The sequence below is a fragment of the Diuraphis noxia genome, unplaced genomic scaffold, assembly GCF_037042655.1.
Source record: "Diuraphis noxia isolate RWA-SAM2 unplaced genomic scaffold, SU_Dnox_SAM2 contig0003, whole genome shotgun sequence".
In the NCBI taxonomy this organism is placed as follows: domain Eukaryota; kingdom Metazoa; phylum Arthropoda; class Insecta; order Hemiptera; family Aphididae; genus Diuraphis; species Diuraphis noxia.
Window position 1 is genome coordinate 57,483,679 of NW_028301713.1, and position 23,005 is coordinate 57,506,683.

General features: G+C 30.5%; 1 protein-coding gene across 2 annotated transcripts in view; it reads right to left on the reverse strand.

Moving 5' to 3' along the window:
• Positions 1-23,005, reverse strand: part of spen (spen family transcriptional repressor split ends) — a 54,878-nt gene that overhangs the window by 27,177 nt on the left and 4,696 nt on the right. The gene's annotated exons all lie outside the window — the stretch shown is intronic.

Consider the following 23,005-nt stretch of genomic DNA (forward strand, 5'->3'; position numbering starts at 1 on the left):
AAAATTATTGTAGGTCATAGGGAATATAAAATATTATTGTCTAATTTTTTTTTTCCTTTAAATGTTATTTACCGGTAGCTATTTCATTTCGCTACAGCGCATGCCACATACACACATACAGGAAAAACACTTTACGGCGTTTTTTACAATGTTTCTACGATAAAAATAATCAAATTTTAAAACTCAAATTCAACGACAATTAAATAAATGTGTTATAAAGAGAAAAATGAAAATCACATTTACGAGTCCAGGTTACACGCTATACGACATATAAACAAATGAGCAGGCTCGACGCGCGAATACGTTTAAAAAAAAAAACCTTGTAAAACAACGTTTTAATATTTATAAGCCGATCAAATTAAATAGGGTACTTCCTAGTTCATGTTTAACATTTTTCAAATATTTTCCTAACAGTGTGATATTGTAATAAGCTGTAGAACATAAACATTGTCAATAATGGTTTTACGACCAAACGAAATGTACTTATTTATATTCTCAAAATTATAATAAATATAAAATTAAGCGTCTTGCCCAGTAGGACTAACGTAACATAAATCAAGTGCATAATATAATAATCACAAATTAGTTTTTTTCTTCTATTTCTTACTAATTTTTCAATTATTAATCATTATAAATATACATTAAATAAGCTATGAAAACAATTTTATTTTTTTAAATAATTATTTAAGAAGTTATAATCTAGTTATAGATTATAGAAAATGTAACATTTTTATACGGTTATACCTGGATGATTTTGTTGGAATTTAGTAAGCATCTGCGACGCATATGGAGGGTAAGTAAACAGCTCCTAGCAAAAGTAAAAGTACTTTTACGACCGCCTCGTGGTTTTTACATGACCAAACTACGTCGACAAGAAAAGGTTTTCAGTTAACGACAATAGTTCTACAAACATTTTACACATCTTTTACATAATTTTCTCGTTTATTATTCTATAAATGGGTCCAAAAGATATATCGCTATTTTATTGTTTACTAAATTAAATTTTTTATATATAAACCGTTAATCTTCTTAATTTTCAACACTTGTTTTTAATCGTCCTTCAATAAATATTAATTAGAAAATATAACTTTTTATTTATATTAATATTGGTAGTAAAATGAAAACAGTTAATAAGCAAATATACCAAATTTAAATAAAAATAAATAGTACAAGCATTTATAACGTAAATATTACGTAAATGATTGAGTCGAATCGATGTCTACTAAGTTTTTGATCTAAGAACTGATAAAAATACAACAGAAGCGATAAGAAACACTATTAAGTAAACAAAAATAAAAACGTAAATTGGCTGTTGTTCTTAATCCTCCCTGACCTAAATTAGCTTGTTATGTTAGACTTCTAAGAACATTATAGCCAAGTTGAGAAGGTATGTATCAGTCCCTCGGCAACCCTCACATAAGATTCTTAATTGTATATAAATGGGTAAGATAATGATCATAGACTATTTTTATTACATTCTACGTATGCATGGCGTTCAAAAATAAAATATCCCAATTTAACTTTTTAATGAAACGATGTTAATAAATTGTTTTGTATAATTTTTGTAAGTTCGCATGAATAAAAAGGTAAACTTTTAGTAATAGCCAGATTTCAGTTTAGTCAAATTTACTTAGAGAAAATTAATCTTAGCAATAATATTTGTCATGCCTAGGCGCCTATAGCTTCGATACCTTAATTATTCTCAATTAATATTAATGACATATTCTCAAATAGAAAATAATAGTTTCTAGTTTTCCTAGTATGTTTAATAGGGTGACCATACGTCCTGTTTATAACGGGTTACCTCTTTCTGATTATCATGTTCCGCAGTCTTGACAAACATCAAAAAGGATGCTTTTTATCCCGTTTTAATCCCATTATCTTCATAGTATTACATAATTATGTGTAAAAAAATATATATTAAGCTTATTCAGCATTATTTAAAAAATAAAAATAAATTTAAAAATGATTGGGTTTATTTTTAAGTATCTATCTAAAACTATTAGTCCTGCTAATTTTTTCATAACACTAGTCGCCCTAAAGTATTAACATGTAAGAATATTTAAAAACTTAAGTACCAAGTCAACCATGTAATTTTCTGTCAATAAAATTGATACTCAGAGAATATATCTAATTAATTTTTGACAATCAAAAATATTGAGAAAATCAAGTTTTTTCAATCGAATTCAAATGATTCTAAGAAAATGAATGGAATTATTTATTATAAAGGTAATTTTGAGTATTCAGTAAATGAATGCAATAAAAATTTGACCATCTACAACTTGTAAGTATAAAAATACATGGATTAAGATTTAAATAGGTTCAGATGAAAAACAATTGGAAACGTTACATTACAGCACCTGACTAATTTAACATTAGTAATTAAATCAAGAATGTGGGATGAAATGTGATTACGACATTTTTAGTAGTTATTTAGAAATGGAAAAATTCAATAATCAAGAGTTAGTTTTGAACAACATTTTAGCAAATTTGGGGTAACAACCACAAATCATTTTTTTTTAATGCAAATATGTAATATGATTTAATATTACAAAAAAAAAATCATAATAATAATAATCATTTTTACATAGTTTATACGATATAACTAATTTTTTCATAAAACAATTAAGAAAAAAATTAGTTCAGCTTACCCTATAGCTAATAGAAAAACAAATTAAGCAATAGAAATATAGTATAGTAAAATATCTTTAGAAATATAGGCTAACGACTGCTCAAAATTGTTTTTGTATGCAATAGTATATCATTTAACACCATTATACCATTATATTCCAATGTATTGACCTACTCAATGACTATAAACACTAGGATCTGCTATACAGTAGTTTTAGCTATTGAGTTTATATATATATATATAATTGACATGTTGTTTCAATGAAAACATTCCCTATTTATTTTGTATTTCAGTATACGGTAGACTCTAACGCCTTATATAAATACACATTATTTAACTATTATTAAAATATTATATCAGCATTAAAAAGATATTTTTATAAATTGTATTCATAAATGTTTCTCTCTTTATATTTCCCCTACTACCACACTAACACAAAAATAATCTCTGCGCCATCACTCTCTACAATAACCAAAATATTTTGTTTATTAATAAATAAATATACCAAGTCAATAATAAAAAAATATTTTTGAAAATAGTTACAATATTAAACATTTAGCTAAATGTGTAAAACTATATTGGGATTGTGATTTTCACGAGATATCGAGATACAGTAAGAATACAGAGTGATATTTATCAGATATGATTTAAAATATATCACAAATTTCTGATCATTATAATGTATAGTAAAAATCTCCACATTGATAAAAATATTGTAATTATGTATAAAAAAGAAATATAAATACAAAACAATACCTAGTAATATGTTTGTACATGGTACATTGTACGGCATACGTCATAAATCATAATCTTCTTAAATCAATATTAAATAATATAATTTATCACGTTTCAAAATTTTTAGTGGTTTTAGATCGAATAAAAAGATTAAAACCTCAATAAAATTATTATTTGTTTAGCTAGACGTTTTTGCCTAACTACTATATTATTAAATCGGTAGAATTTTCTAACCTATTTTTTATCTATTTCACTGATGTCCAAATAAATATAATTTGGATTATTATCATTATTTCAGAACCTTATACTATTATGTAATAAATTTCAAATTGACTTTTTCTACAAATATTTGAATGTATTCCCATTTAACATTTCTACAAGGGGATTTTTTTCTACGATTATATTATTACAATTTCATATATTCATGTCTAAAATGAGAGAGTTAATGAAATATTCATTATTTTGGTACCATATTTATTAAAAGGACGGTAAACCTGCATGACGCGCAACATAGTAAACACCGTTTTTGCACTGATTATTTTTACTTCCTCTAAATTTGCTCTGTGACGTAACATTATTATTTTTATATAGCACTGATCAATAAAAATGTTAAATAATTAAATAAGCGGGTAAGTAAGCAGATGTAGCTCAACTGTACAATAGGTTACTGTACTGAGTGTACTGGATGGTATTAAATTTGAATTCAATGATATAATATCATGGTAGACGAAAAACGATTCTGATTAGAAACACGGTTTGTTAGTCTAGGATATTTTATACTTTATTAATTATATTGCTATTATTTCAAAAAAAAAATATATATATATGTATATACATAGATACATCTAAAATAAATTCCAAATTAATCAAATCAAATTCATTATGCACACGACTCACTCAGTCATTCATAGTAGGTATATAGAATATAAAGTACCCACGAATAATATTTTTAAATTACAATAACATAGCTAAAATTGTATTTTTTAGTTATTTAATATATAATTTAATCTAAATTTGAACTTAAAAATAACTATTAAAAGAAACTATGTTTGTATAGTTTTTAGATTTTTTTTGCTGTAGAATGAACTACTTATGTGGAACCTTGTTTTAAATTTTTAATTCTAAGCTATAAAAATTAACCGTTTAATACATTTTTAACAAAAAAAGGATTCATACATTTTTAATTAAATAAATTTTGTTAAATTTTGAATTTTAAAAGGTTATAAAAAAAAATAGAAAAGTTTTTGAGACCAATGAATAAAATTGCATTGACATTTATAGAATAAAAACTAAAAAAGCGGAAAATTTCAAATGTCTATAAATAACTTAAACGTGTGGTGTAAATTTAAAGTTCTATAGTTATTCGTTTTTGAATAACAACAAAATAATATATCAACGCAAGAGAAATTAAGTGATATCCAATGTTGTAATTCAAATGCTCATATAAGATTTAATTTGACTTTCCGATAGAAATTTTTTATCTTATAAGAGTAGACAAACTCATAACAAATCTTTTATTGAATTTTCAAACTTAGATTAAAAAAAAAAATTTATGAATTTTTAATTCAAAACAAAATAATATATACTATCCCTCATAAATTAAACCTACCTAACCTATCGAAAGAGAGAAATAAATAAAAGCAAGCTATGCGTGTCATTAATGGATGATTTATCTATGCAGTATACATGTTAATACATTACTGTAATTTAAGACTGTAGGTACTCAGAACACGCATTATACTTATTATTATGCCAACAGTATAGATTGTATATTTTCAAATAAAGAAAATAATAAATAAATATATTAAACATTTTCATGGTTTTTACGTTTTTTGTCAAAATTTGAACTTTCGACGCTTATTAAAAAAAAGTTGGTACTATGTATTTTTAATATTTTTAACTACCTATTATTGTAACAATAAATTAGGAGCCTTGTATTAAATTTTGAAGCTTTTTACCAAAAGAATTAAATTTTATTGTCATATATAAAAAACGGGTGTGGGTACCGCTCTGCTGTACATTAGGGGGTGGGGTGGACCTCTGACTATGGTAAGTTAAATTTGAATGCAATGATAAGTATCATTGTATACAAAAAACGATTCTGAACGGAGATGATTATTTGTCAGTCTAGGATATATTATATTTAAATATATTCTATTTTGAAACAAATATTTTATTTTTCAATTAGGATAGCATAGTGCATAAAGCATGGTTAATCCAATTTTCCAAAAACATTGCATGTAGTTATCATAATTCATAATACCTTGTATTATATCATAGATATACATATACCTGGTTTGAGGATAAATCGTTATCGTTACGCGATTTCATAAAAATTTAAAACTCAAACGCTCAAAAAATTTTTCTTACAATGACTTCAAATTTTCTTTATATCTATATGAAACAAAATTTATGGAAAACTTAGTGTTGAATTTTTTAACATTAATTATAAACACAAAAATTTTTTAGATTTTTTAACTTCAAAATTACTTGCAAATTTTCGCGTTTTCGACAGATTTCGTAAAAATTTGAACTATAAACGCTTATAAAAAAAATTGTAACTAACGATTTTTTATTTTTTTTAGCTACAATAAGAACAACTCAAAGGAACCTTGTATTAAATTTTCAATTTTTTTTGGTTATCCAAATTTTTTAACCGACACTTCAAAAAAAAATTCTCATAAAAATCGAAAATTTCAGTGGTCTATAAATAACTCAAAAACAGTCAAAATTGAACTGTATATAGATAACACTAACATAAACATATGGTGAAAATTTCAAGTATTTACAGTGATTAGTTTTTGAATTACAATCGTATAAAAAAATCGATTTGGTCGAAAACTGGTTTAGTATATAAATTCCCGTTTTACTGTCACTTTTTTCTTGTTTTTCTCGATTTTTTTGAAAACTGTAGGAAAATGTTAACTTTTTACCTCTACAATGCACCAAAGATATTCACATTTCCATCGGAAACCACCCCCCAAAGTTTGAAATTGAAGCATTATTTCCACTAGTTATGCTGTACACCGACACAAAAAAAACACACATTGTAAAATCAATACATTCATCACTCCATTCAGAATCTAAAAAAAAACTAAAGATTGAATATTTAAAATATCTATAAATAACTTAAAAAGATTTTAAATGCTAGTATAAACCTTCAGTAAAAATGTCATGTGTCTACGGTAATTTGTTTTAGATTTACACTTATATTTAAAACCGATTTTCTAAAAAAATTATTTAACGAAAAAATTCCAGTTATTCCTTAATATTATTTTTTGTTTTTCCCGGTGCTTTCGAAAACTACTTGAAATTTTAATTTGACCTCCTCAATGCAACAACTAAATTCACTTTCCAACCGGAAAAGCTACTAAAGTTGAAAATCAAAGCAATATTTCGATAACTTTTCGTGTACACACACACAAAAAAAAACTATATAAAAAACACGCATCATTGTAAAATCAATACATCGCTCCGCTCAGAATCTAAAATCTTATGTCCTCAAACTGATAACTAAAACTATATTTATGTCATCCAAATAATTAAAACGCTACGTCACAGATAAAAATCTTCTGTATACGTTGCGGAATTTTTGTAATTCGACTTTAAATACAGAGAGAATATAATACGCAAACGTCCACATAATTATTGTAAAATTGGGATTTTTAATCAAATAAGTTATATTAATTAAAAATCTTTTATATGTTAATTATTGAATTGTCTTATGCACGCAAAACATAATTTACGTATCATAACATTATATAATATATATATATATACCTTTTATTCATTTATGATTATCCATTATAGTATTATACGTCATACTGGTCAATAGTGATTTCTAGGTGCATGTTAAATCTTAAGTGCGAGTAATACATTCGGTTTTTTCGCGTATGTAAAAATAATAATACAAAAATTAGAGTTGTTTTCCCAGAGGGCATCATCTCGATTCTCGGGGGAAGAAATACGAGACCGTCTGAACGAACTTATGAAACCCCTTGACATCAGCTGTCACGTAAAGACAATCTACCAGTCACGCCTAAATAAATTAACATAAGAATAATAATTATAAAGAAATAGATGAATCCGGTTTTCTGAAGTTATTCGTTAACGTCACAATATAATATGTTAAATTTATAAATATAATAGTGTATACTAAGTGTTACATTATAATAACAGAGAATTACAATCTCTAGGTATTATATTATATTGACCTTAGGTCATAAAAATTGTTGGCTATTGGAACACATACATAAATAATAATATAATAAAATTTACATCTTCTCGCCGTTAATATTTCCGTCGGATCGACACGGAAAAAACTTAGCGCGTTTACATACGCACAAGGTGATACGTACACTACTACGTGTAAACGGTGATAATAATATTAAATAGCAAATTGAATAATCGAAAATTGAGGACAGAATACTTGTGACGATAGAGAAAATATTAACTACCTATAATATGACAATATAATATTATATAATATTAAAATATATTTCATATAACGATATATCTATATAAATAATTTTTACTAATAAATAAACTATACACAATTATAATGTATAACAGGCCGGATAAATATTTTATAAGTTCGTGCTATGCTGTAATTTCAGAACTGGGTAGACGATAATTTAATATATTATTATTATTGTTTTGAATTTTCGTATACATCTACGCAGTCTCGTGAGCCCAGGATACTGACGAACAACGCCACCGCGTTCCAGTCACGCAACGAAGGATCGGCCAGCCATGGAGCACGAAAAATCCTGCGATGACGACGGAATATAAAAAAACTCGACGTTCCCATTATGAAGCGATGAAAAAAATGAATAATCTTCAGAAAAATCGTCGAGAAAAAGAAAACTAAATATTCAGTCGGCTCGGTCGGCGGTTCGGATCCCGAGCATCACAAGCAGCCGGGCTCCCTACCTCCGCACACCGTACCACAACCACGGCGGCGGCCCGGCAGCGGAGTTCGCCCACCGACCTAACGATTCAAGCACGTCTCTGTGCGTGTGTGTCCAGGCTGGCCCCGCACGCCACGTTGCCAAACCATGCGTGCGCGCGCGCACGCACAGATACACCGCCGTACATTATAAAACTATGTGCTCCGGTGGCGGCCGGGCACGGCTTTCACATCGATACCAAACACCACCGCCGTCGTACCACACAACGACGACGACGACCGACCAATAACAACAACACTACTACTATCACAACCCTTGAAAGTCTCACAGTCATCAACACACGCACCCACCCACCCATTCAGCCCAAAAGTTATTCCGTTCGGATTTTATGTTATATTTACTAGTTTACTACTCCGATTGCAGACGTGCTTGCTTAACCAGTGTCTATTCTCGGTATCAAACGGGTTTTATGTGTTTATATTACAGCTCACATCGTTACCGCGGTAAAAATAAAAATAATATGATATCATTCATCGATAAATATATTCAAATTTTGTTCACGGTAATTGTAAGACCAGAAACAAATACTTACACGACGCATTTCGAGTGTGAAAATAGTATTAGGTTCCCAAACCATACTCATCATCCCTGACTGTGAATTGTTCGTTTTCAAAATGTGTTCGAAGATCGATTTTTAAAGAACAAGCAACACTGCACTGGCTATCACGCACGACACAACCGGTTTGACGGGATTTGTTAGATCTTTTCTTTACCGACCCCCATCGTATCCCTTAGCGACATACCACATTAGCCAATAAGGAAGACCCACTTCTCCCTCGTATTTCTCAAGAAAATGACCTATGCTGTACTCTGGTGTTTTTATGTAATACCTACTCCGAACACGACATCGCCGTCTCACGCACACGTTTATTTTAATCCAACAAATCGAACATTGGTGTTCGTTATTCTAGTGCACGTATAATATTGCATTGTGCTCGCTCGGGTAAAAGATGTTGCAAAATTTCACCTGAGCCAACACCGTTATTGCACGTGTGACATACATTCGTATTGGTTTCCTTCCACTGTGCCTGGTACATTTTCTTGATCACGCACACGCAACTACTGCAGTTATCGTACAAGATCAGGGAAGAGAACATTTTATCATATATTTTAATGGGATGAAAAATGATGATTGTATATATGCGTACCAAGAGTCGTGTCGTTACAATAAACGATCGTCGACGTTGTGTAGTAATGAAGTTCTATTACTACACAAACGAACGAAGAAAAAAATTAAAAGAGATGATGGTTGGGAAAAAAGAAAATGAATTGTTGTTAGAAAGAGAGAGAGAGAGAGATGAACTCTACAACTAGTAGTATAACAACAACTACTACTACTACCACCGGCTATGTGGACATTGTGTATGTGTGTGTGTGTGTGTGTGTGTGTGTGTGTGTGTGAAGAGCGTCATTGCGATGTTTGTGTGCATGTGTGTGCCGCTCCAGCAGCTTGGACGAAGGGAAAGAAAGAGAGAAACCGAGTACAACGACGACGACTACCACAGTAGTGCGGCGTTGCCATTTTGATATTTTGATCCGTGACGGTCGATCCTACGATACAAAAACACACGCTCGCTGCTATTATATTATTATTATTATATATAATAACTCGCTACTGCCGACACCTTCAACAACGTTCCTGCTGGGTTATTCACCCACAACTATTATTAATTTAGAACGAGAACGACAGATTATAAGGCTATATTCGCTATAACGTGTAATACATATATAAAATAAAAATGCTAGCCGAACAACCAACCGACAGAGCATTAAAAAAATATATAATAATCCAGAGGATTGAGAAACGCGTTCTCCTCCACGCCGCCGGGCAAGAGGGTGATTTTTTTCGCAATATAAATTTCGCCAAAGACAAAATGACTAAAAGACTAACACAACGTTACAATATACGTGTTATCACATCATTTTTTAGCACAACAACAACATACTTATTATTTCTGTTGGCACCGTAGCGCGTAGTAATAAAATAACCACGCCACCATCGATCTACAACAATCCCCAACACGAGTGTCGGAAAGAAGAACGACGGATAGCCGAAAGTAAATAGCGACGAGCGACGCCTAGGACGCCCACGACGACGTCGAAAACTTAATAATAATAACGTGACGAGCGCGCCAATACGAGACGGCGGCGGCGTTATGCGTACAGCATTTTCTCATTCCGTTAGCCGCGGCTGTCGATGCGGTATGTTCTTAAATCTCGAGCGCGCGCATAACAGTTTTCGGTTTATTACTGTTACATGTACATTGACCCACATTATAATAAGTGATTTTACCGCAATTCGTAATAATCTGTATAATGTAAATACAATAATATTAATAACTCATCCTACAAACGCGTTTAAACATCGTAGAAATAATATCACCATAATATTGAACCCGGTGTCACGCCACGCTCGCACAGAGACATGCCAATTAAACTCAATATTATAAATAACGTATCACCACGTTGGTGCGCGCCAAAAACCAACGACGAATTAATAGCGCGCGGCATACACAGCCACACGGGCAGCAATGATGTTTAGTAGGTGGTACTCGCGCTTTGTCCATTTCTTCGAAAACTCATTATCGACGTGCCTATTATATAGCACCAATATCCAAGGTAGTACCAATATCATACCACCGTCGCAGACTGGTGCTTTATAGAATTGTTGTTTTATATAATTTACAATAGCTGCTGCAGTTCACGTGTTGCACACAACTTGCGGTCCACAACAATATTGTTAAACATAGTGCACTACAGTATAAACTACGAAGGGAGCAGTGAAACACCAGAAATTCCGATAACGCTATCGCATTTTATTCCACTATATTGTGGGTTGGAGATAAAACATTATTATCGTTTACCGTTATCAATTATTTGTAAACATTGTCGAATCGACAAAAAAAATTTTACCGTTATAATAATATTTGAGGCTCGTAAAGCCATCATAGGTAGTTTGTGTGTATCGCCGTCAGGTGTCACGACACGACGACGATTGGGGGAACTGATTTTCCGGATTTATCAATATTTTATATTATAAATATTTTTTTCACCCGTCGTCAGACACGAAAAAGTTTTACCTGTCACACATCCAATATTATGGCGCAGCGGAGGCAACACATCGAATTGGGCGCGAACGTCATCGTTGCAGATTTGTATCGATTACGCTCAACCAAACGCGTATTTTTGAATATAACCCACCTAACTGCAGTGTTTTTTTTTTACATGCAGCACGAATTGCACGTTGTACATCATGACGTATCGTGTTCGGTACGCGTGAACCGTCTCGAAATAGTGCCCCGCATTAACCGCAAGAAAAATCACATATTATTTTGTTATATTACGTGTATTTGACGTCGTGGTGTGTGGTGACCGAAGAGAAAGTACGTCGTGTTACTTGGGAATATATTATTAATATAAAGGGGATTTGCGACGTTGTGGCGTACATGAAGCGTCTGAGTGGTGCGTATGTGAACGCGCGGCGCGTTTAAACCGTCGAACACATGCGCAATAATATCGCATCCTGATGGTTACGTAACGACGTGATTAATGCAGCCGCATACAGAATAATATTTGTCGAGTACAAACGTGAAAAATAAATAAAAAATATACAGAGTGATACACTCACCCCCATTGTTCCCTTTGCATAATGAATACATCCAAAATCTGATTTTGGAATATTTAAAGAGTGGTGTCATGTACCGGTGCGATACTAATAATAACTCTTTTGTTTCCAGTCAATTAAATAACATTTTCGAAAATTTTGATGTATCTGAATGGAAATCCGAAAGTGTAGGTAGTTTGTGAGTTGAGTGTAAAAATTCGATATTCAAATCTTAATAATTAAATTACAGTTTTATTTTACTTATTTTTAATTCCAAAACGTAAAGATTCCAGTTGCTTCGACGATCGATGAAATAGATAATGAATAAACAATACAGTTTTCGAACAATTTAATTTTTATCCCAAAAAATCACTATTATTGGTCATATTTTTTGAACACTGAAGGTAAGATTTGGGCAAAACTATGTTTTATAGATTAATTATAGACCTCTCGGTCATTTAGTTTGTATTTTTAAACCTTACATTTTACTGACTAAAATAACAACAACAATATGTATTGGCCATTGGGTATTATTTTATGATTCAAAATAAATAAATTAAAACGGCATAGTAATTATTCAGATTAAGTATCTAGGGGATATTTATTCGGGTAAACCAGCTGCTTCTATGACGGCCAGTTTGTTTTATTTTATATATAACAATAATTGTTTTCCGGTAGATTTTGGGTCAAAATTAGACGTTATTTAAACGTTTAGTTTAATTTCTATTTTGTCTTGTTCTTATTTTTTTACGCGGGTTGTTGTTTTCTCACCGGAAAACGACATCTGGTCGAATTCCAATTTCCTTGTCCATCAAATCCATCCGTTTCTGAAATAATGAGACGTAATAACCTTTCATTTTAGCGTTATTTTTGGAAACGCATATTTTTTTATTTTTTTTTATGACCGTTGGCAGTATCGTATAACAACATTTGAAGGCAGTTCAACGGTTACTATTGATTAGACAACAATGTATATATATTTGTACTTATAAGTTAAAACGTTAAAAGGAAACTTCAAGACACATAGGTAGTAATAACAAATTTTCTTTAGCTGCCATTGAGAGACGATAACAATTAACATTAGTATTTTTAGTTAGGTATACGTGTAATTTACAAAAAAATTATAAGACAACAGTTTACGCCACGTACGCAGGCACCAAACAAATCGAAACAATCGAATTCGAGTATTTGCTCTGTAGTTTTATTTATATCTCAATAACGTACTCGATGAGAGACCTTGATTCATAACGACACAAAATTATATAATTTAAGAACCCTAATAGAAACAGCCGTATTTTAATAAGATTAGTACACCACTCGAAACTCAAGAATAAGTGTTAGGTAATGTCTACAGATATTTGCAATACCAATATAATAAATAATTAACTATATTAAAAATTACATTAAATGCCTTTAATACCTAGATAAAAAAATAACATAGACGTAATACACGTTTAATACGCAGTACATTCGTTGTCAAATTATTTACGTACTATTGCGATTTGCTACCCTTCTCACATTTATCGTTCTACTACCATAAAATAAAATAACACTGTAATTTTCACCGTTTATCAACGCCGTCGTTGGTTTCTTGGAGGTCGAAAAAAAAATTAGAAAAAATAAAAGCAGCGTAAATAGCTAACACTACGAAGTAATAATTCATGACCGTAACAATAGTGAACACTGACTAATAATTGCTGTTTTTATTTGTTATATTTTGTTGGGCAAGATTTTAAAATACCTGCATAATAACGCACAGCGATGCGCACATAATACATTTTATGTAACTACATCAAACTTCCGATTAAATAAATAATTTATTATTATTAAACAACGTTTTTTTCCCGAATTTAACACTTTTAACACACTGTGACTATATTATATAAGCAATAGTCGATAATGAAAATATTCAGTTTCTTTTTCCAAATATATCAACACACGCAACACGCACGTATTAAAATTTTATACATTTTAAATTTCTATACTTCCAGTAATATGAGCGATTAACCCCAAGACCGTGATTGATTTTATTTTATTTTTGGTATAATTATCCAGACTATCCAGTACGATAAACAGTTAACACAACCCTAATAATAACGCGAAGAAAATAAACGAATGCAGATAACGGAATAAGTCGGCCACAAAAAAACTTTGACAAATCGCCCGAAAACCTTTCCTATAGAAAATCATGAGAAAGCCAAATGTATGGACTTGCATTGTCACCAAACGACCGTGATGTTGGTGACCTACTCTGCCGTGCTTGGCGGCGACAGAATTTCATTGAAATCGCGTACATCGTATTATTATATTCATTGTTTCGGGATCACATACAATTTACATATATAAACCGGGCTAGGCGGACGACATCGGTAGATTTTTTAAAGAATATTATTCATACAACGAGCGATACTGCACTGTGTAATCTCCGGCAGCTATTATACGTCAAACAAGTTCATTGCCCTGTCACATAATGAATCAAATTATGATGGTTTTAACCAACACAACTTTCTATGGCCCATTGCACATAATCCCAATAAAACTGCCCTATTTGATGTTTTGTTCCAATACAACCATTGATTTTGTTTCGTATTTTGAACGCGTATAACAAATAATGTAGGTAGAATAACAAAATTAAACATTACTTACATTTTATTTACGACATTCATTATTATAAAAATTAACAAGGCATTATCTTTGAAATTATTACAATATAATAGAATATTTTCCATAACCATACACAAATGCATTAGGTTAAATGACAAATAAATGAATAATAATACATTGTCAGTCACCCACACAGAAAGTCAGAAACATAACCAGTATGCCACTTATGAAAGATTTATTTTTTATACTACCTAATGCATCGTTTTGTAAATAAAAGTAATAATTGTCACAGTAGTAGAAGTTTCTCAAGGCATACTACCGACAATTCGAAAAAAATTTTGAACACGTTACCATAAAAAAATACACGTATATTTGAACCGGTTTAATTTATTTTTGAACCAGTTCGTGAATCAACCACTTATCGTGCAACTCGCGATTACGGTTGCAGCTTAATATCTACATTAAACTTCTAGAACACCTGTTAATGCTGAAAACCAAAAATAATGTTTGCTCTTCAGAAACCTATTATTATTATAAAATTTAAAAAAATATCCACAGATACTATAGAATATAGATGATATTATTTACAATGTTGCCGTTGGTCCGATAATAATAATGTAATAAATAATAATCGACAATTATCCTTCAATATAATTTCAGTTCAGCAATATAAATTACTTATACCTACAGCTATTCTATCATACCTTTAATTAAACATTCAAAATACCACGTGTAATAATGAAACATCGAAAAAAGATGAATTTTTTATATACACAGATACTAGTAAAATATATGTATATATGATCCAAAATTACAATATTATGATTTCTAGTATTTGTAATGAAATTTTATTATAGACATTTAATCATAAACTGTTCAAAAATACCGAAACCTGCAAGATCTTCAATAACCTTATCGCAATTAGCACACTAACCAGTGTCGCAATAAGTAAATTTTTCCACAGTGAAAACCTAAGCAATAAATTGTAAATAATAAGTCAATGTTTGTATCTAAACCTTTTTGCCTAAGTATAGTTGAAGTAAACCAAAAACCCAAGGATAGTTAAAGCTTAAAACCAAATAAAAAAAAATTCTGGTGTACCAATATTAAGAAAACAATTTTAACGATAACAACAAATTATTAGAAGCGATTATATAATATAGTGATGTCAATTAAACTAAAAAAAAGTATTATTTTAAATGTACTTATCCCTAATATCTTAATAACCCATCTATATTTTTTTTAACTTTAAAAATCATAGTTAGATAAGATACAAAATTTGAATTTATTAACATGAAATGAACATGTAAATTATATATTAAGCATAAAATATTAATACTTTCATATTACCTATGTATTTATTTGTATACCTAATAAATATTTTTTATTATTATATATTTATATCTACCAACACGAAATATAATTTATAAATACATAATATGAAGGTATTTTACACGGACTTTAAATGTTAATTTATATTTCAAAAAAGTACTGTAAATTTTCACTTCCTCAAATTCCATCAAATATTTTCTTTTTAGTGTTTTAGTGATACGGACCAACAATTAAAGAGGCGTACCTTTATTTTTCTGCGTCCCCGAGAAACACGTACCATCAGAAATCAGAATGGCTAATAATTAACAGAAAGCCGTGTACTACGTATAATATTTATAGTTTGGTAGGTATTTATAATCTAGATAAATTATATATTATATGTGTATTTTTTTAAATTAATTTATTAATTATTAATTATCAAAACTCAAAAGAATTTTTTCCAAATAATTGAGTAACTTTCTTAAAAAAAACACAAAACCTCAGTTGAAAAAATGAGTACCTACCACCCAAGTAAAAAAAAAAAAAAATATTAGTTTCATAAAAATCTAGATTCAATATAGAATTCTAATTCAAAAACAAACAACAATTATTTACAGTTTACGTAGATCACGTTGTCAGGATATTTTACAGAGCAAATGGATATTTAATATATTCAATTACACTGAACTTGATAAATAATATTAATTATTAATTAGTTATAAATTTATAATATATATTTTTATTTTGCTAAGTGTATTTGAAACTACATTACTACATAACCTATAAATTAATTTAGAATACATAAAGATATGTAAAAGTTATTAGAGAACATGACGTAGATATAGCAAAATATTATTGTTGATTTAAGATTGAACAGTAATGTATGGATAAGTGCTCCTTTAAAATATTTACAGTTGAACATTATACCAAATATACATAGTTTTTGCAGGGAATGAATAACAGTAGTTTACTCATTTGCTGAAATATAGAAAACATATTGAGTATCTCGATAACCCGTTTGCAAACATTATTTACAATTCGAAAAGGTCATTAACACTCAAAAATATTTTAATATAATACCTGTGTTTTCAATATTTTAAACCATTACTTTGGATCTGGCGAATTAGCAATTATATAATACCTAAGTGACCCAGTTTTAATCAAAGAAATAATTACAGTGAAATACAACTATAGTTATTAGTTATCAGAGAATTATATTCCTAACATTTTTTGATAAGATGTTAGAAATTTAACAAAAATTATATTACTTAACGAATAATATAATATATAAATTAATTTAGCAGATCAAAATCGATGAACTTAACGTAATTAAGCATATTATTATAAATTCAAAAATGTGATGTTGATATATTATGACAATAAATATAAAACATTTTGTACTTGTTTAACGTTTAAAATTTTTATGAACCTATAGTATTTAATTTTAGAAAAGAAAGTAATCAATATATTTTTTATATGTATTGACTTTGAATTTTGATTGGTGGTTAAAGGAACAGGTGCCTAAGTGATTTACGGGGTGATTTATTTATTATATATTAAGAGAGCGTTATGTATCCGTCTTATCTTATAAGTTATAACATATAAATAGGCTCGGAAGAATCCTTTATATTCTGATATTTATATTATTAGACTTAATTGACCTATTATAATTTTCATTAATTTTTAGCAAATAATTTACAAATATTAACAGTAATAAGGTATACCTTGTAACATGAAACATTACTCAGAAATATTGTAATAAAAAATGTATTATAACTATTTTGCAAACACAGTCAATTTAATGGGTTTTTTATTATTACCTTTATTTTTTTTTTTTTTTTTGAAATATACAATCTATAAAAAAATGCACGATAAACTTATAATCTAAGAATAGGTATAAACAATGAAAGGGGTTGTATAAGGAGTCGCCCATAGCGACACTTATTTGATAAATTATAATTTTATTTTTTTTTTGAATTTATCTAACTATAGCATTAAATATTAATATATTATTAAAAGGTATAGTGACACCACTTCCTTTTTAACCTACACCAAGGATTTCTTCATTCTTGGTTGTGCTAGGATGGAAAGATCTTTTATAAGAAAATTGGGATGAAATTGAAGTCACGTATAAAAAAAATGTGTGATCTTCATTAGTAGTTTTTATAATACAATTATTTTACTGTTGTAGTCATCAAAACGCTATATATTAAAACTTTTCGATTTTTAAGCAGTGCCTTAGAGCTATAATAGTATAGTCTATAAGTCTAAATAGGCTTAAGATTTTAATATTTAAATAAGTTATTTGATTTTCAGACAGATTCTATTATTTTTAGATTAAAGATGACGTATAGCATCATTCAGTCTTTTAATTTTACATCAGTTTCAAGTTAGTAAATTATCCAAATTGAGACTCGAGTACCAAACTGTATTAGATATAAGAATCTGAAAATTATTTAAGATACAGTTGATTATAATATAATCTATAGCATCGGTTTCCAATCTCTTGTGACACACCGAGCACCAATAATGTAAAAAAAAAACATTGAGACTCGCTAACTTAATATACAGGTATATAATATAAACACACACAAATTAGTCGATAGAAGAAATAAAGTCAATATAGATGACATGTTTAAAATTATATAAAAATCTCAATGTTCATTCTTATTAAAAATTTAAGACCCTTGACTAGTGTTTGCGGCCGAGCACCACATGACATTGCTCGCGGTACACAAGTGGGCCCCGGCCCATGGGTTGGGAACCACTGGCCTAAATGTACACCTTGTTTGAGTGGACGTGGAGTAGATTAATTTACTTTGATTTATTTTAATTCACCATTTGTTATACCACTCGGACATTGGATTAAAGATGGGATAAAGTTACAGGTTAAAATAAAACGAAATGATTACGTTGTCGTCGTCACAATCCGCTACAATAGTTTGCTACATAGTGGGATGATTATATAAATATAATTAATATTGAAAATGTATTAGGTATTGTTAGTTATAGGTACTCCAGATCAGACCAATTCTTAAAAGTAAAATTAGAATCTAACCGAAGTAAGATTACGAACAAGGTCAACTTCATAAGTATTATGAATGCAGTACACGAGAATACGTACAATACTTTCAAATCAAAAAAAAAAAAAAAAATGTAAAAATACACAAAAACACGTGATTTCTATAATCAATATATTAGCAAAAATGGAATATGGCAAAGTGTTTGTGTTAAAATGGTAAAAAAAATTGATAATTTTCTTACTCGACCTTCAACGTTTTAAACATCTTTTAAAAATATAATCTAGCTATTTGAATTTAAGCCCGAATTAAAATTTTAATAAATTGCATAAAAAATAAAAATAAGTAAAAAATAATTATTATTTAAGACTATTTCACACTTTTGTCAAATGTATTTATTACATTATGATATACACAGTTGATATAACTACTAATATTATTTTTAAGGTTTCTATTTTTATTCTTTCATCATAAAACTAACGGAAATACTTGAACAATTTCAACTTTGATAAGAAACTAAAAAAACACACCTAGAAAATACTTATAAGTTATAAAGTTATAATATACACAAATTTAGTGTTTAATGATTCGTTATTTTGTATCAAATACTCTGATGTATAGATGTTTTTAACAATGGCAGCAAAAAAAGCATATTTCACGTGCAAATCGGCTATCAACCCAGTATTTTGTGCGCAATAGAATGTCCTGCGATTTCACAAGGGGAAATACAAATAAATATACAAATGCAGACGGTACACGCGCCACAGGGGTTGGGTCGTCACTCCTACAATGGTTATATCATATAATATGTATTATATTTTACAAGGCCATATTTACCGAACGTAAATATATACACGACGTTGAATTTTCGCATCACGAAATGCGTGTGTTTAGATTGGAACGAGACCGAATAAACAACAACAACGGCGACAACACAAGCGAAATAAAAACTCATACCTAATATAATATTATTATTATATGGGAACCAACCGCAAAATCACAACAGTGTATCGCGAAATTCGTCTGCGGAACGACCGAAGGCTATACACGCGCATTCTTACGGAAATGTAAAATCATTCGATATTCATCGTATAACAATTGCCTGCATTCGTGTCGTCATTTGCGTGTACCAGTAAAGTAGGTATCTCACTAGTCGAAAATAATCATGCGGTTAATGAAAACCATAAAATGTATTTTATGATCCGTAATCTTATTTAATCGGATATTTATTTTATATTTTATTAATTTATTATACTAAAAACTGCTTATTTCATATACATTACATATTGATATCAAGAAAAGACTCATCAGTACACAATACACATGCCATGAATAGTATCGTAACATACCATATGGATGTGAAACACGGCCATACAGCAGGTCATAAACGATACCGAAAAGAAGAATTTATAAAAGCCTTTGAGAAGTGGTGTTTGAAATGCGTATGGAAAGGATAGAGAGAAAAACAAAAACTAAGAGGAATTTAGAACTGTAGAATAAAAATGTACTTATAGATGCCATTAAAACGAGGCGTTTGACTACATATTGTCCTAAGACACCTGGCAGTAGACTTGCATAATATAATATATATTATACATGGTAGATTGCCGGAAGGAGAGAATACTGCAGCAGGACACCCTCGAAACTCTTATATGAGATAAAATATTTAAAGTTATGCAACTATGCAAGAGTCAAAGCATTTAAGTAACTCAAAGTATATAGGCGAGCAATCGATCAGATTTGGATAGGATTGGAGTTTAAAACCTACAGGTTGAAAAAAAATAATATTTTTTGGTAGTATTAACATCATTATTATTATTATTTGAATAAACTAAACTATAACATTATATTGTTGGCCTGCATGGTGTCCAGGTCGCGCAGGCGCAGCAGTAAATGAAAGAGGGATTTAAAACACACAATACGTGACTATTACTATATACATATATATATTACATGAAGTCTCTCCGGGTATTTGTGCTGACGCAATATTAAATAGAGAACAGTCGCGAGGGGAATGTATTATTCTTTTATCTGCGTATAATAATATAATAGATGGGGTTGTCCCCCAAACGCTACCGCTCTGCTGCCGCGCCGCCGCTGGTAGAGGAGGCGCGAACACCACATTACACGTCCGTGCGTATAGGCACACGCACGCGCTTTATACCCGACAAATGTGCGCCCTTTTACGCAGCAATAGAAGCAGCTAGCAGCATTCTCTCTCTCGATCCTTCCCGACTCCCCTCACAACGACGCACAACATTCGGTTCGAGAAATCAATAGACGTTATCACTCGCCGTCGCCGTCGCCGCGCCACGTCGTTTCGACCTGTAAATTCCATGCCGTTCCGACACACGAGACGTGCAAATGCGACACAACAATCTCGCTTCTTATCCTCTATCCTATCATCACTATACACGATTCAATCACGTGTTTCTCTTCAAACAATAGTGCACATCAAATAATAACAATAATATTATAAAACGGCCGAACGGAATATTATGACGGGAGAAACTCACTCGTGTTGAGCTACAAATGCTACAATGCTACACAGTCAACATCGCGCGTTAGCAACGGATAAAGTCAATAAAAACGTACCCGGTGTCCCGGCGTACTGTTGTTTTATTACGAGGTTATATTATTATATAGTATACACTGAAATATTAATGTATTATTTTTTTTAACGAGTTGGGTCTTCGGACTGGCGTATAACAGTAGGTTAGGTTTTCATTTTCATATATTATAAAACAAAAACGACGGTTCTAAAAACCGGAAACAGACGGGAAAAAACGAGCGATGATGCACAAAAGACACGATACACATCACCTGCCCGAGAATAATATTATACTGTCTTATTATTAAATTAAAAAACATGCTAATAGGTCTGGAACAATTACCCCCCTGCAGTTATACTTAGGACGGACACTTTATACAAAAGAAAATTACCTCCTCTGTTTCATAAGTAGAGACACGCGGCATTATTCCGTCTGCCAGCCTTTATTTTCGTTCTCATCAACATTTTCACTGATATGAATAAAACTCAACTATTCTTAGTCTACTTTCATAATAGTCTTATTAATAAGACGATAATGACGTCAATACAACACAATTATTTGTGATTAGGTTTATTACTGATTAGTAATTAGGAACCCATCATAATTCTCCTATTAACCACCTCGTGGATAAGTGCATACTGGTATTTTTCATTAATATAATAATATCTGCTAACCTAACCTGCATAGATAGGCCGCAAGTCACTGCCGCGGTATATAATAATTCATAACCTCCGTCTTCAATGATCGTCTTGACCACGGGTAACTACAATAAAAAACAGACTAAGAAACAACGAATGAATCTGTCGCGTGTTTTTGTTTTCATTCCGGTATGAGGAGACAACCGTGGCCCTAGTCAGAGTAGTAGTATTTAATACGGTAAAAAATAAACCATTTATTCTTTTCAAAAACACAAAGTTAACACACCACAGTGTGTGTATGTGTGTGTAACTCGTATTTTTACCTACATTTTTGGCAACGATGTCATTGGCAAAGGGATACTGTGCCAGGTCGAGAGAACAAAAATTAATAACTACTCGTTAGCCGGACGCCCACCTTTGTTGCAGCCCGCGTCAACGCCACGGCCCGTTGGACGAGAACAATACTCATTACCCGCTAAAAAAATATGTAATATTATTATTGTTTTTCAGTACTAGCCGGTCGGTACGTCTAGGTATTTTTATCGAGAACGTTGCGCCGATTGTAGTAATATTTTTACAAATGACAAACATTGTCCTAAGTACAGATTGGAACGTTTTATTATTTTTTATTAAATATTATCAGGTGTAGGTGATACCTATTATTATGAATTATCATTTTTAAAGACCCGTAAGAGGGGGCGCCGGTCGGTCGTATTTCATAGGAACCGTCTGATTAGAAACATTTTCGATTGTTAAAATTCTAATAAGCTAGGCCCTGTGCTTAGCCCATGGACAGACCGGACGGTGTTTTAGCATTGAACACACGTTGAGTGTACGCCCGACGAATATACTATGATACCAGACATCGTCGAGAATACAACAAACGTCGAATAATAAATATAATACCTAAATAATAATATAATATTGTGATGATATTTA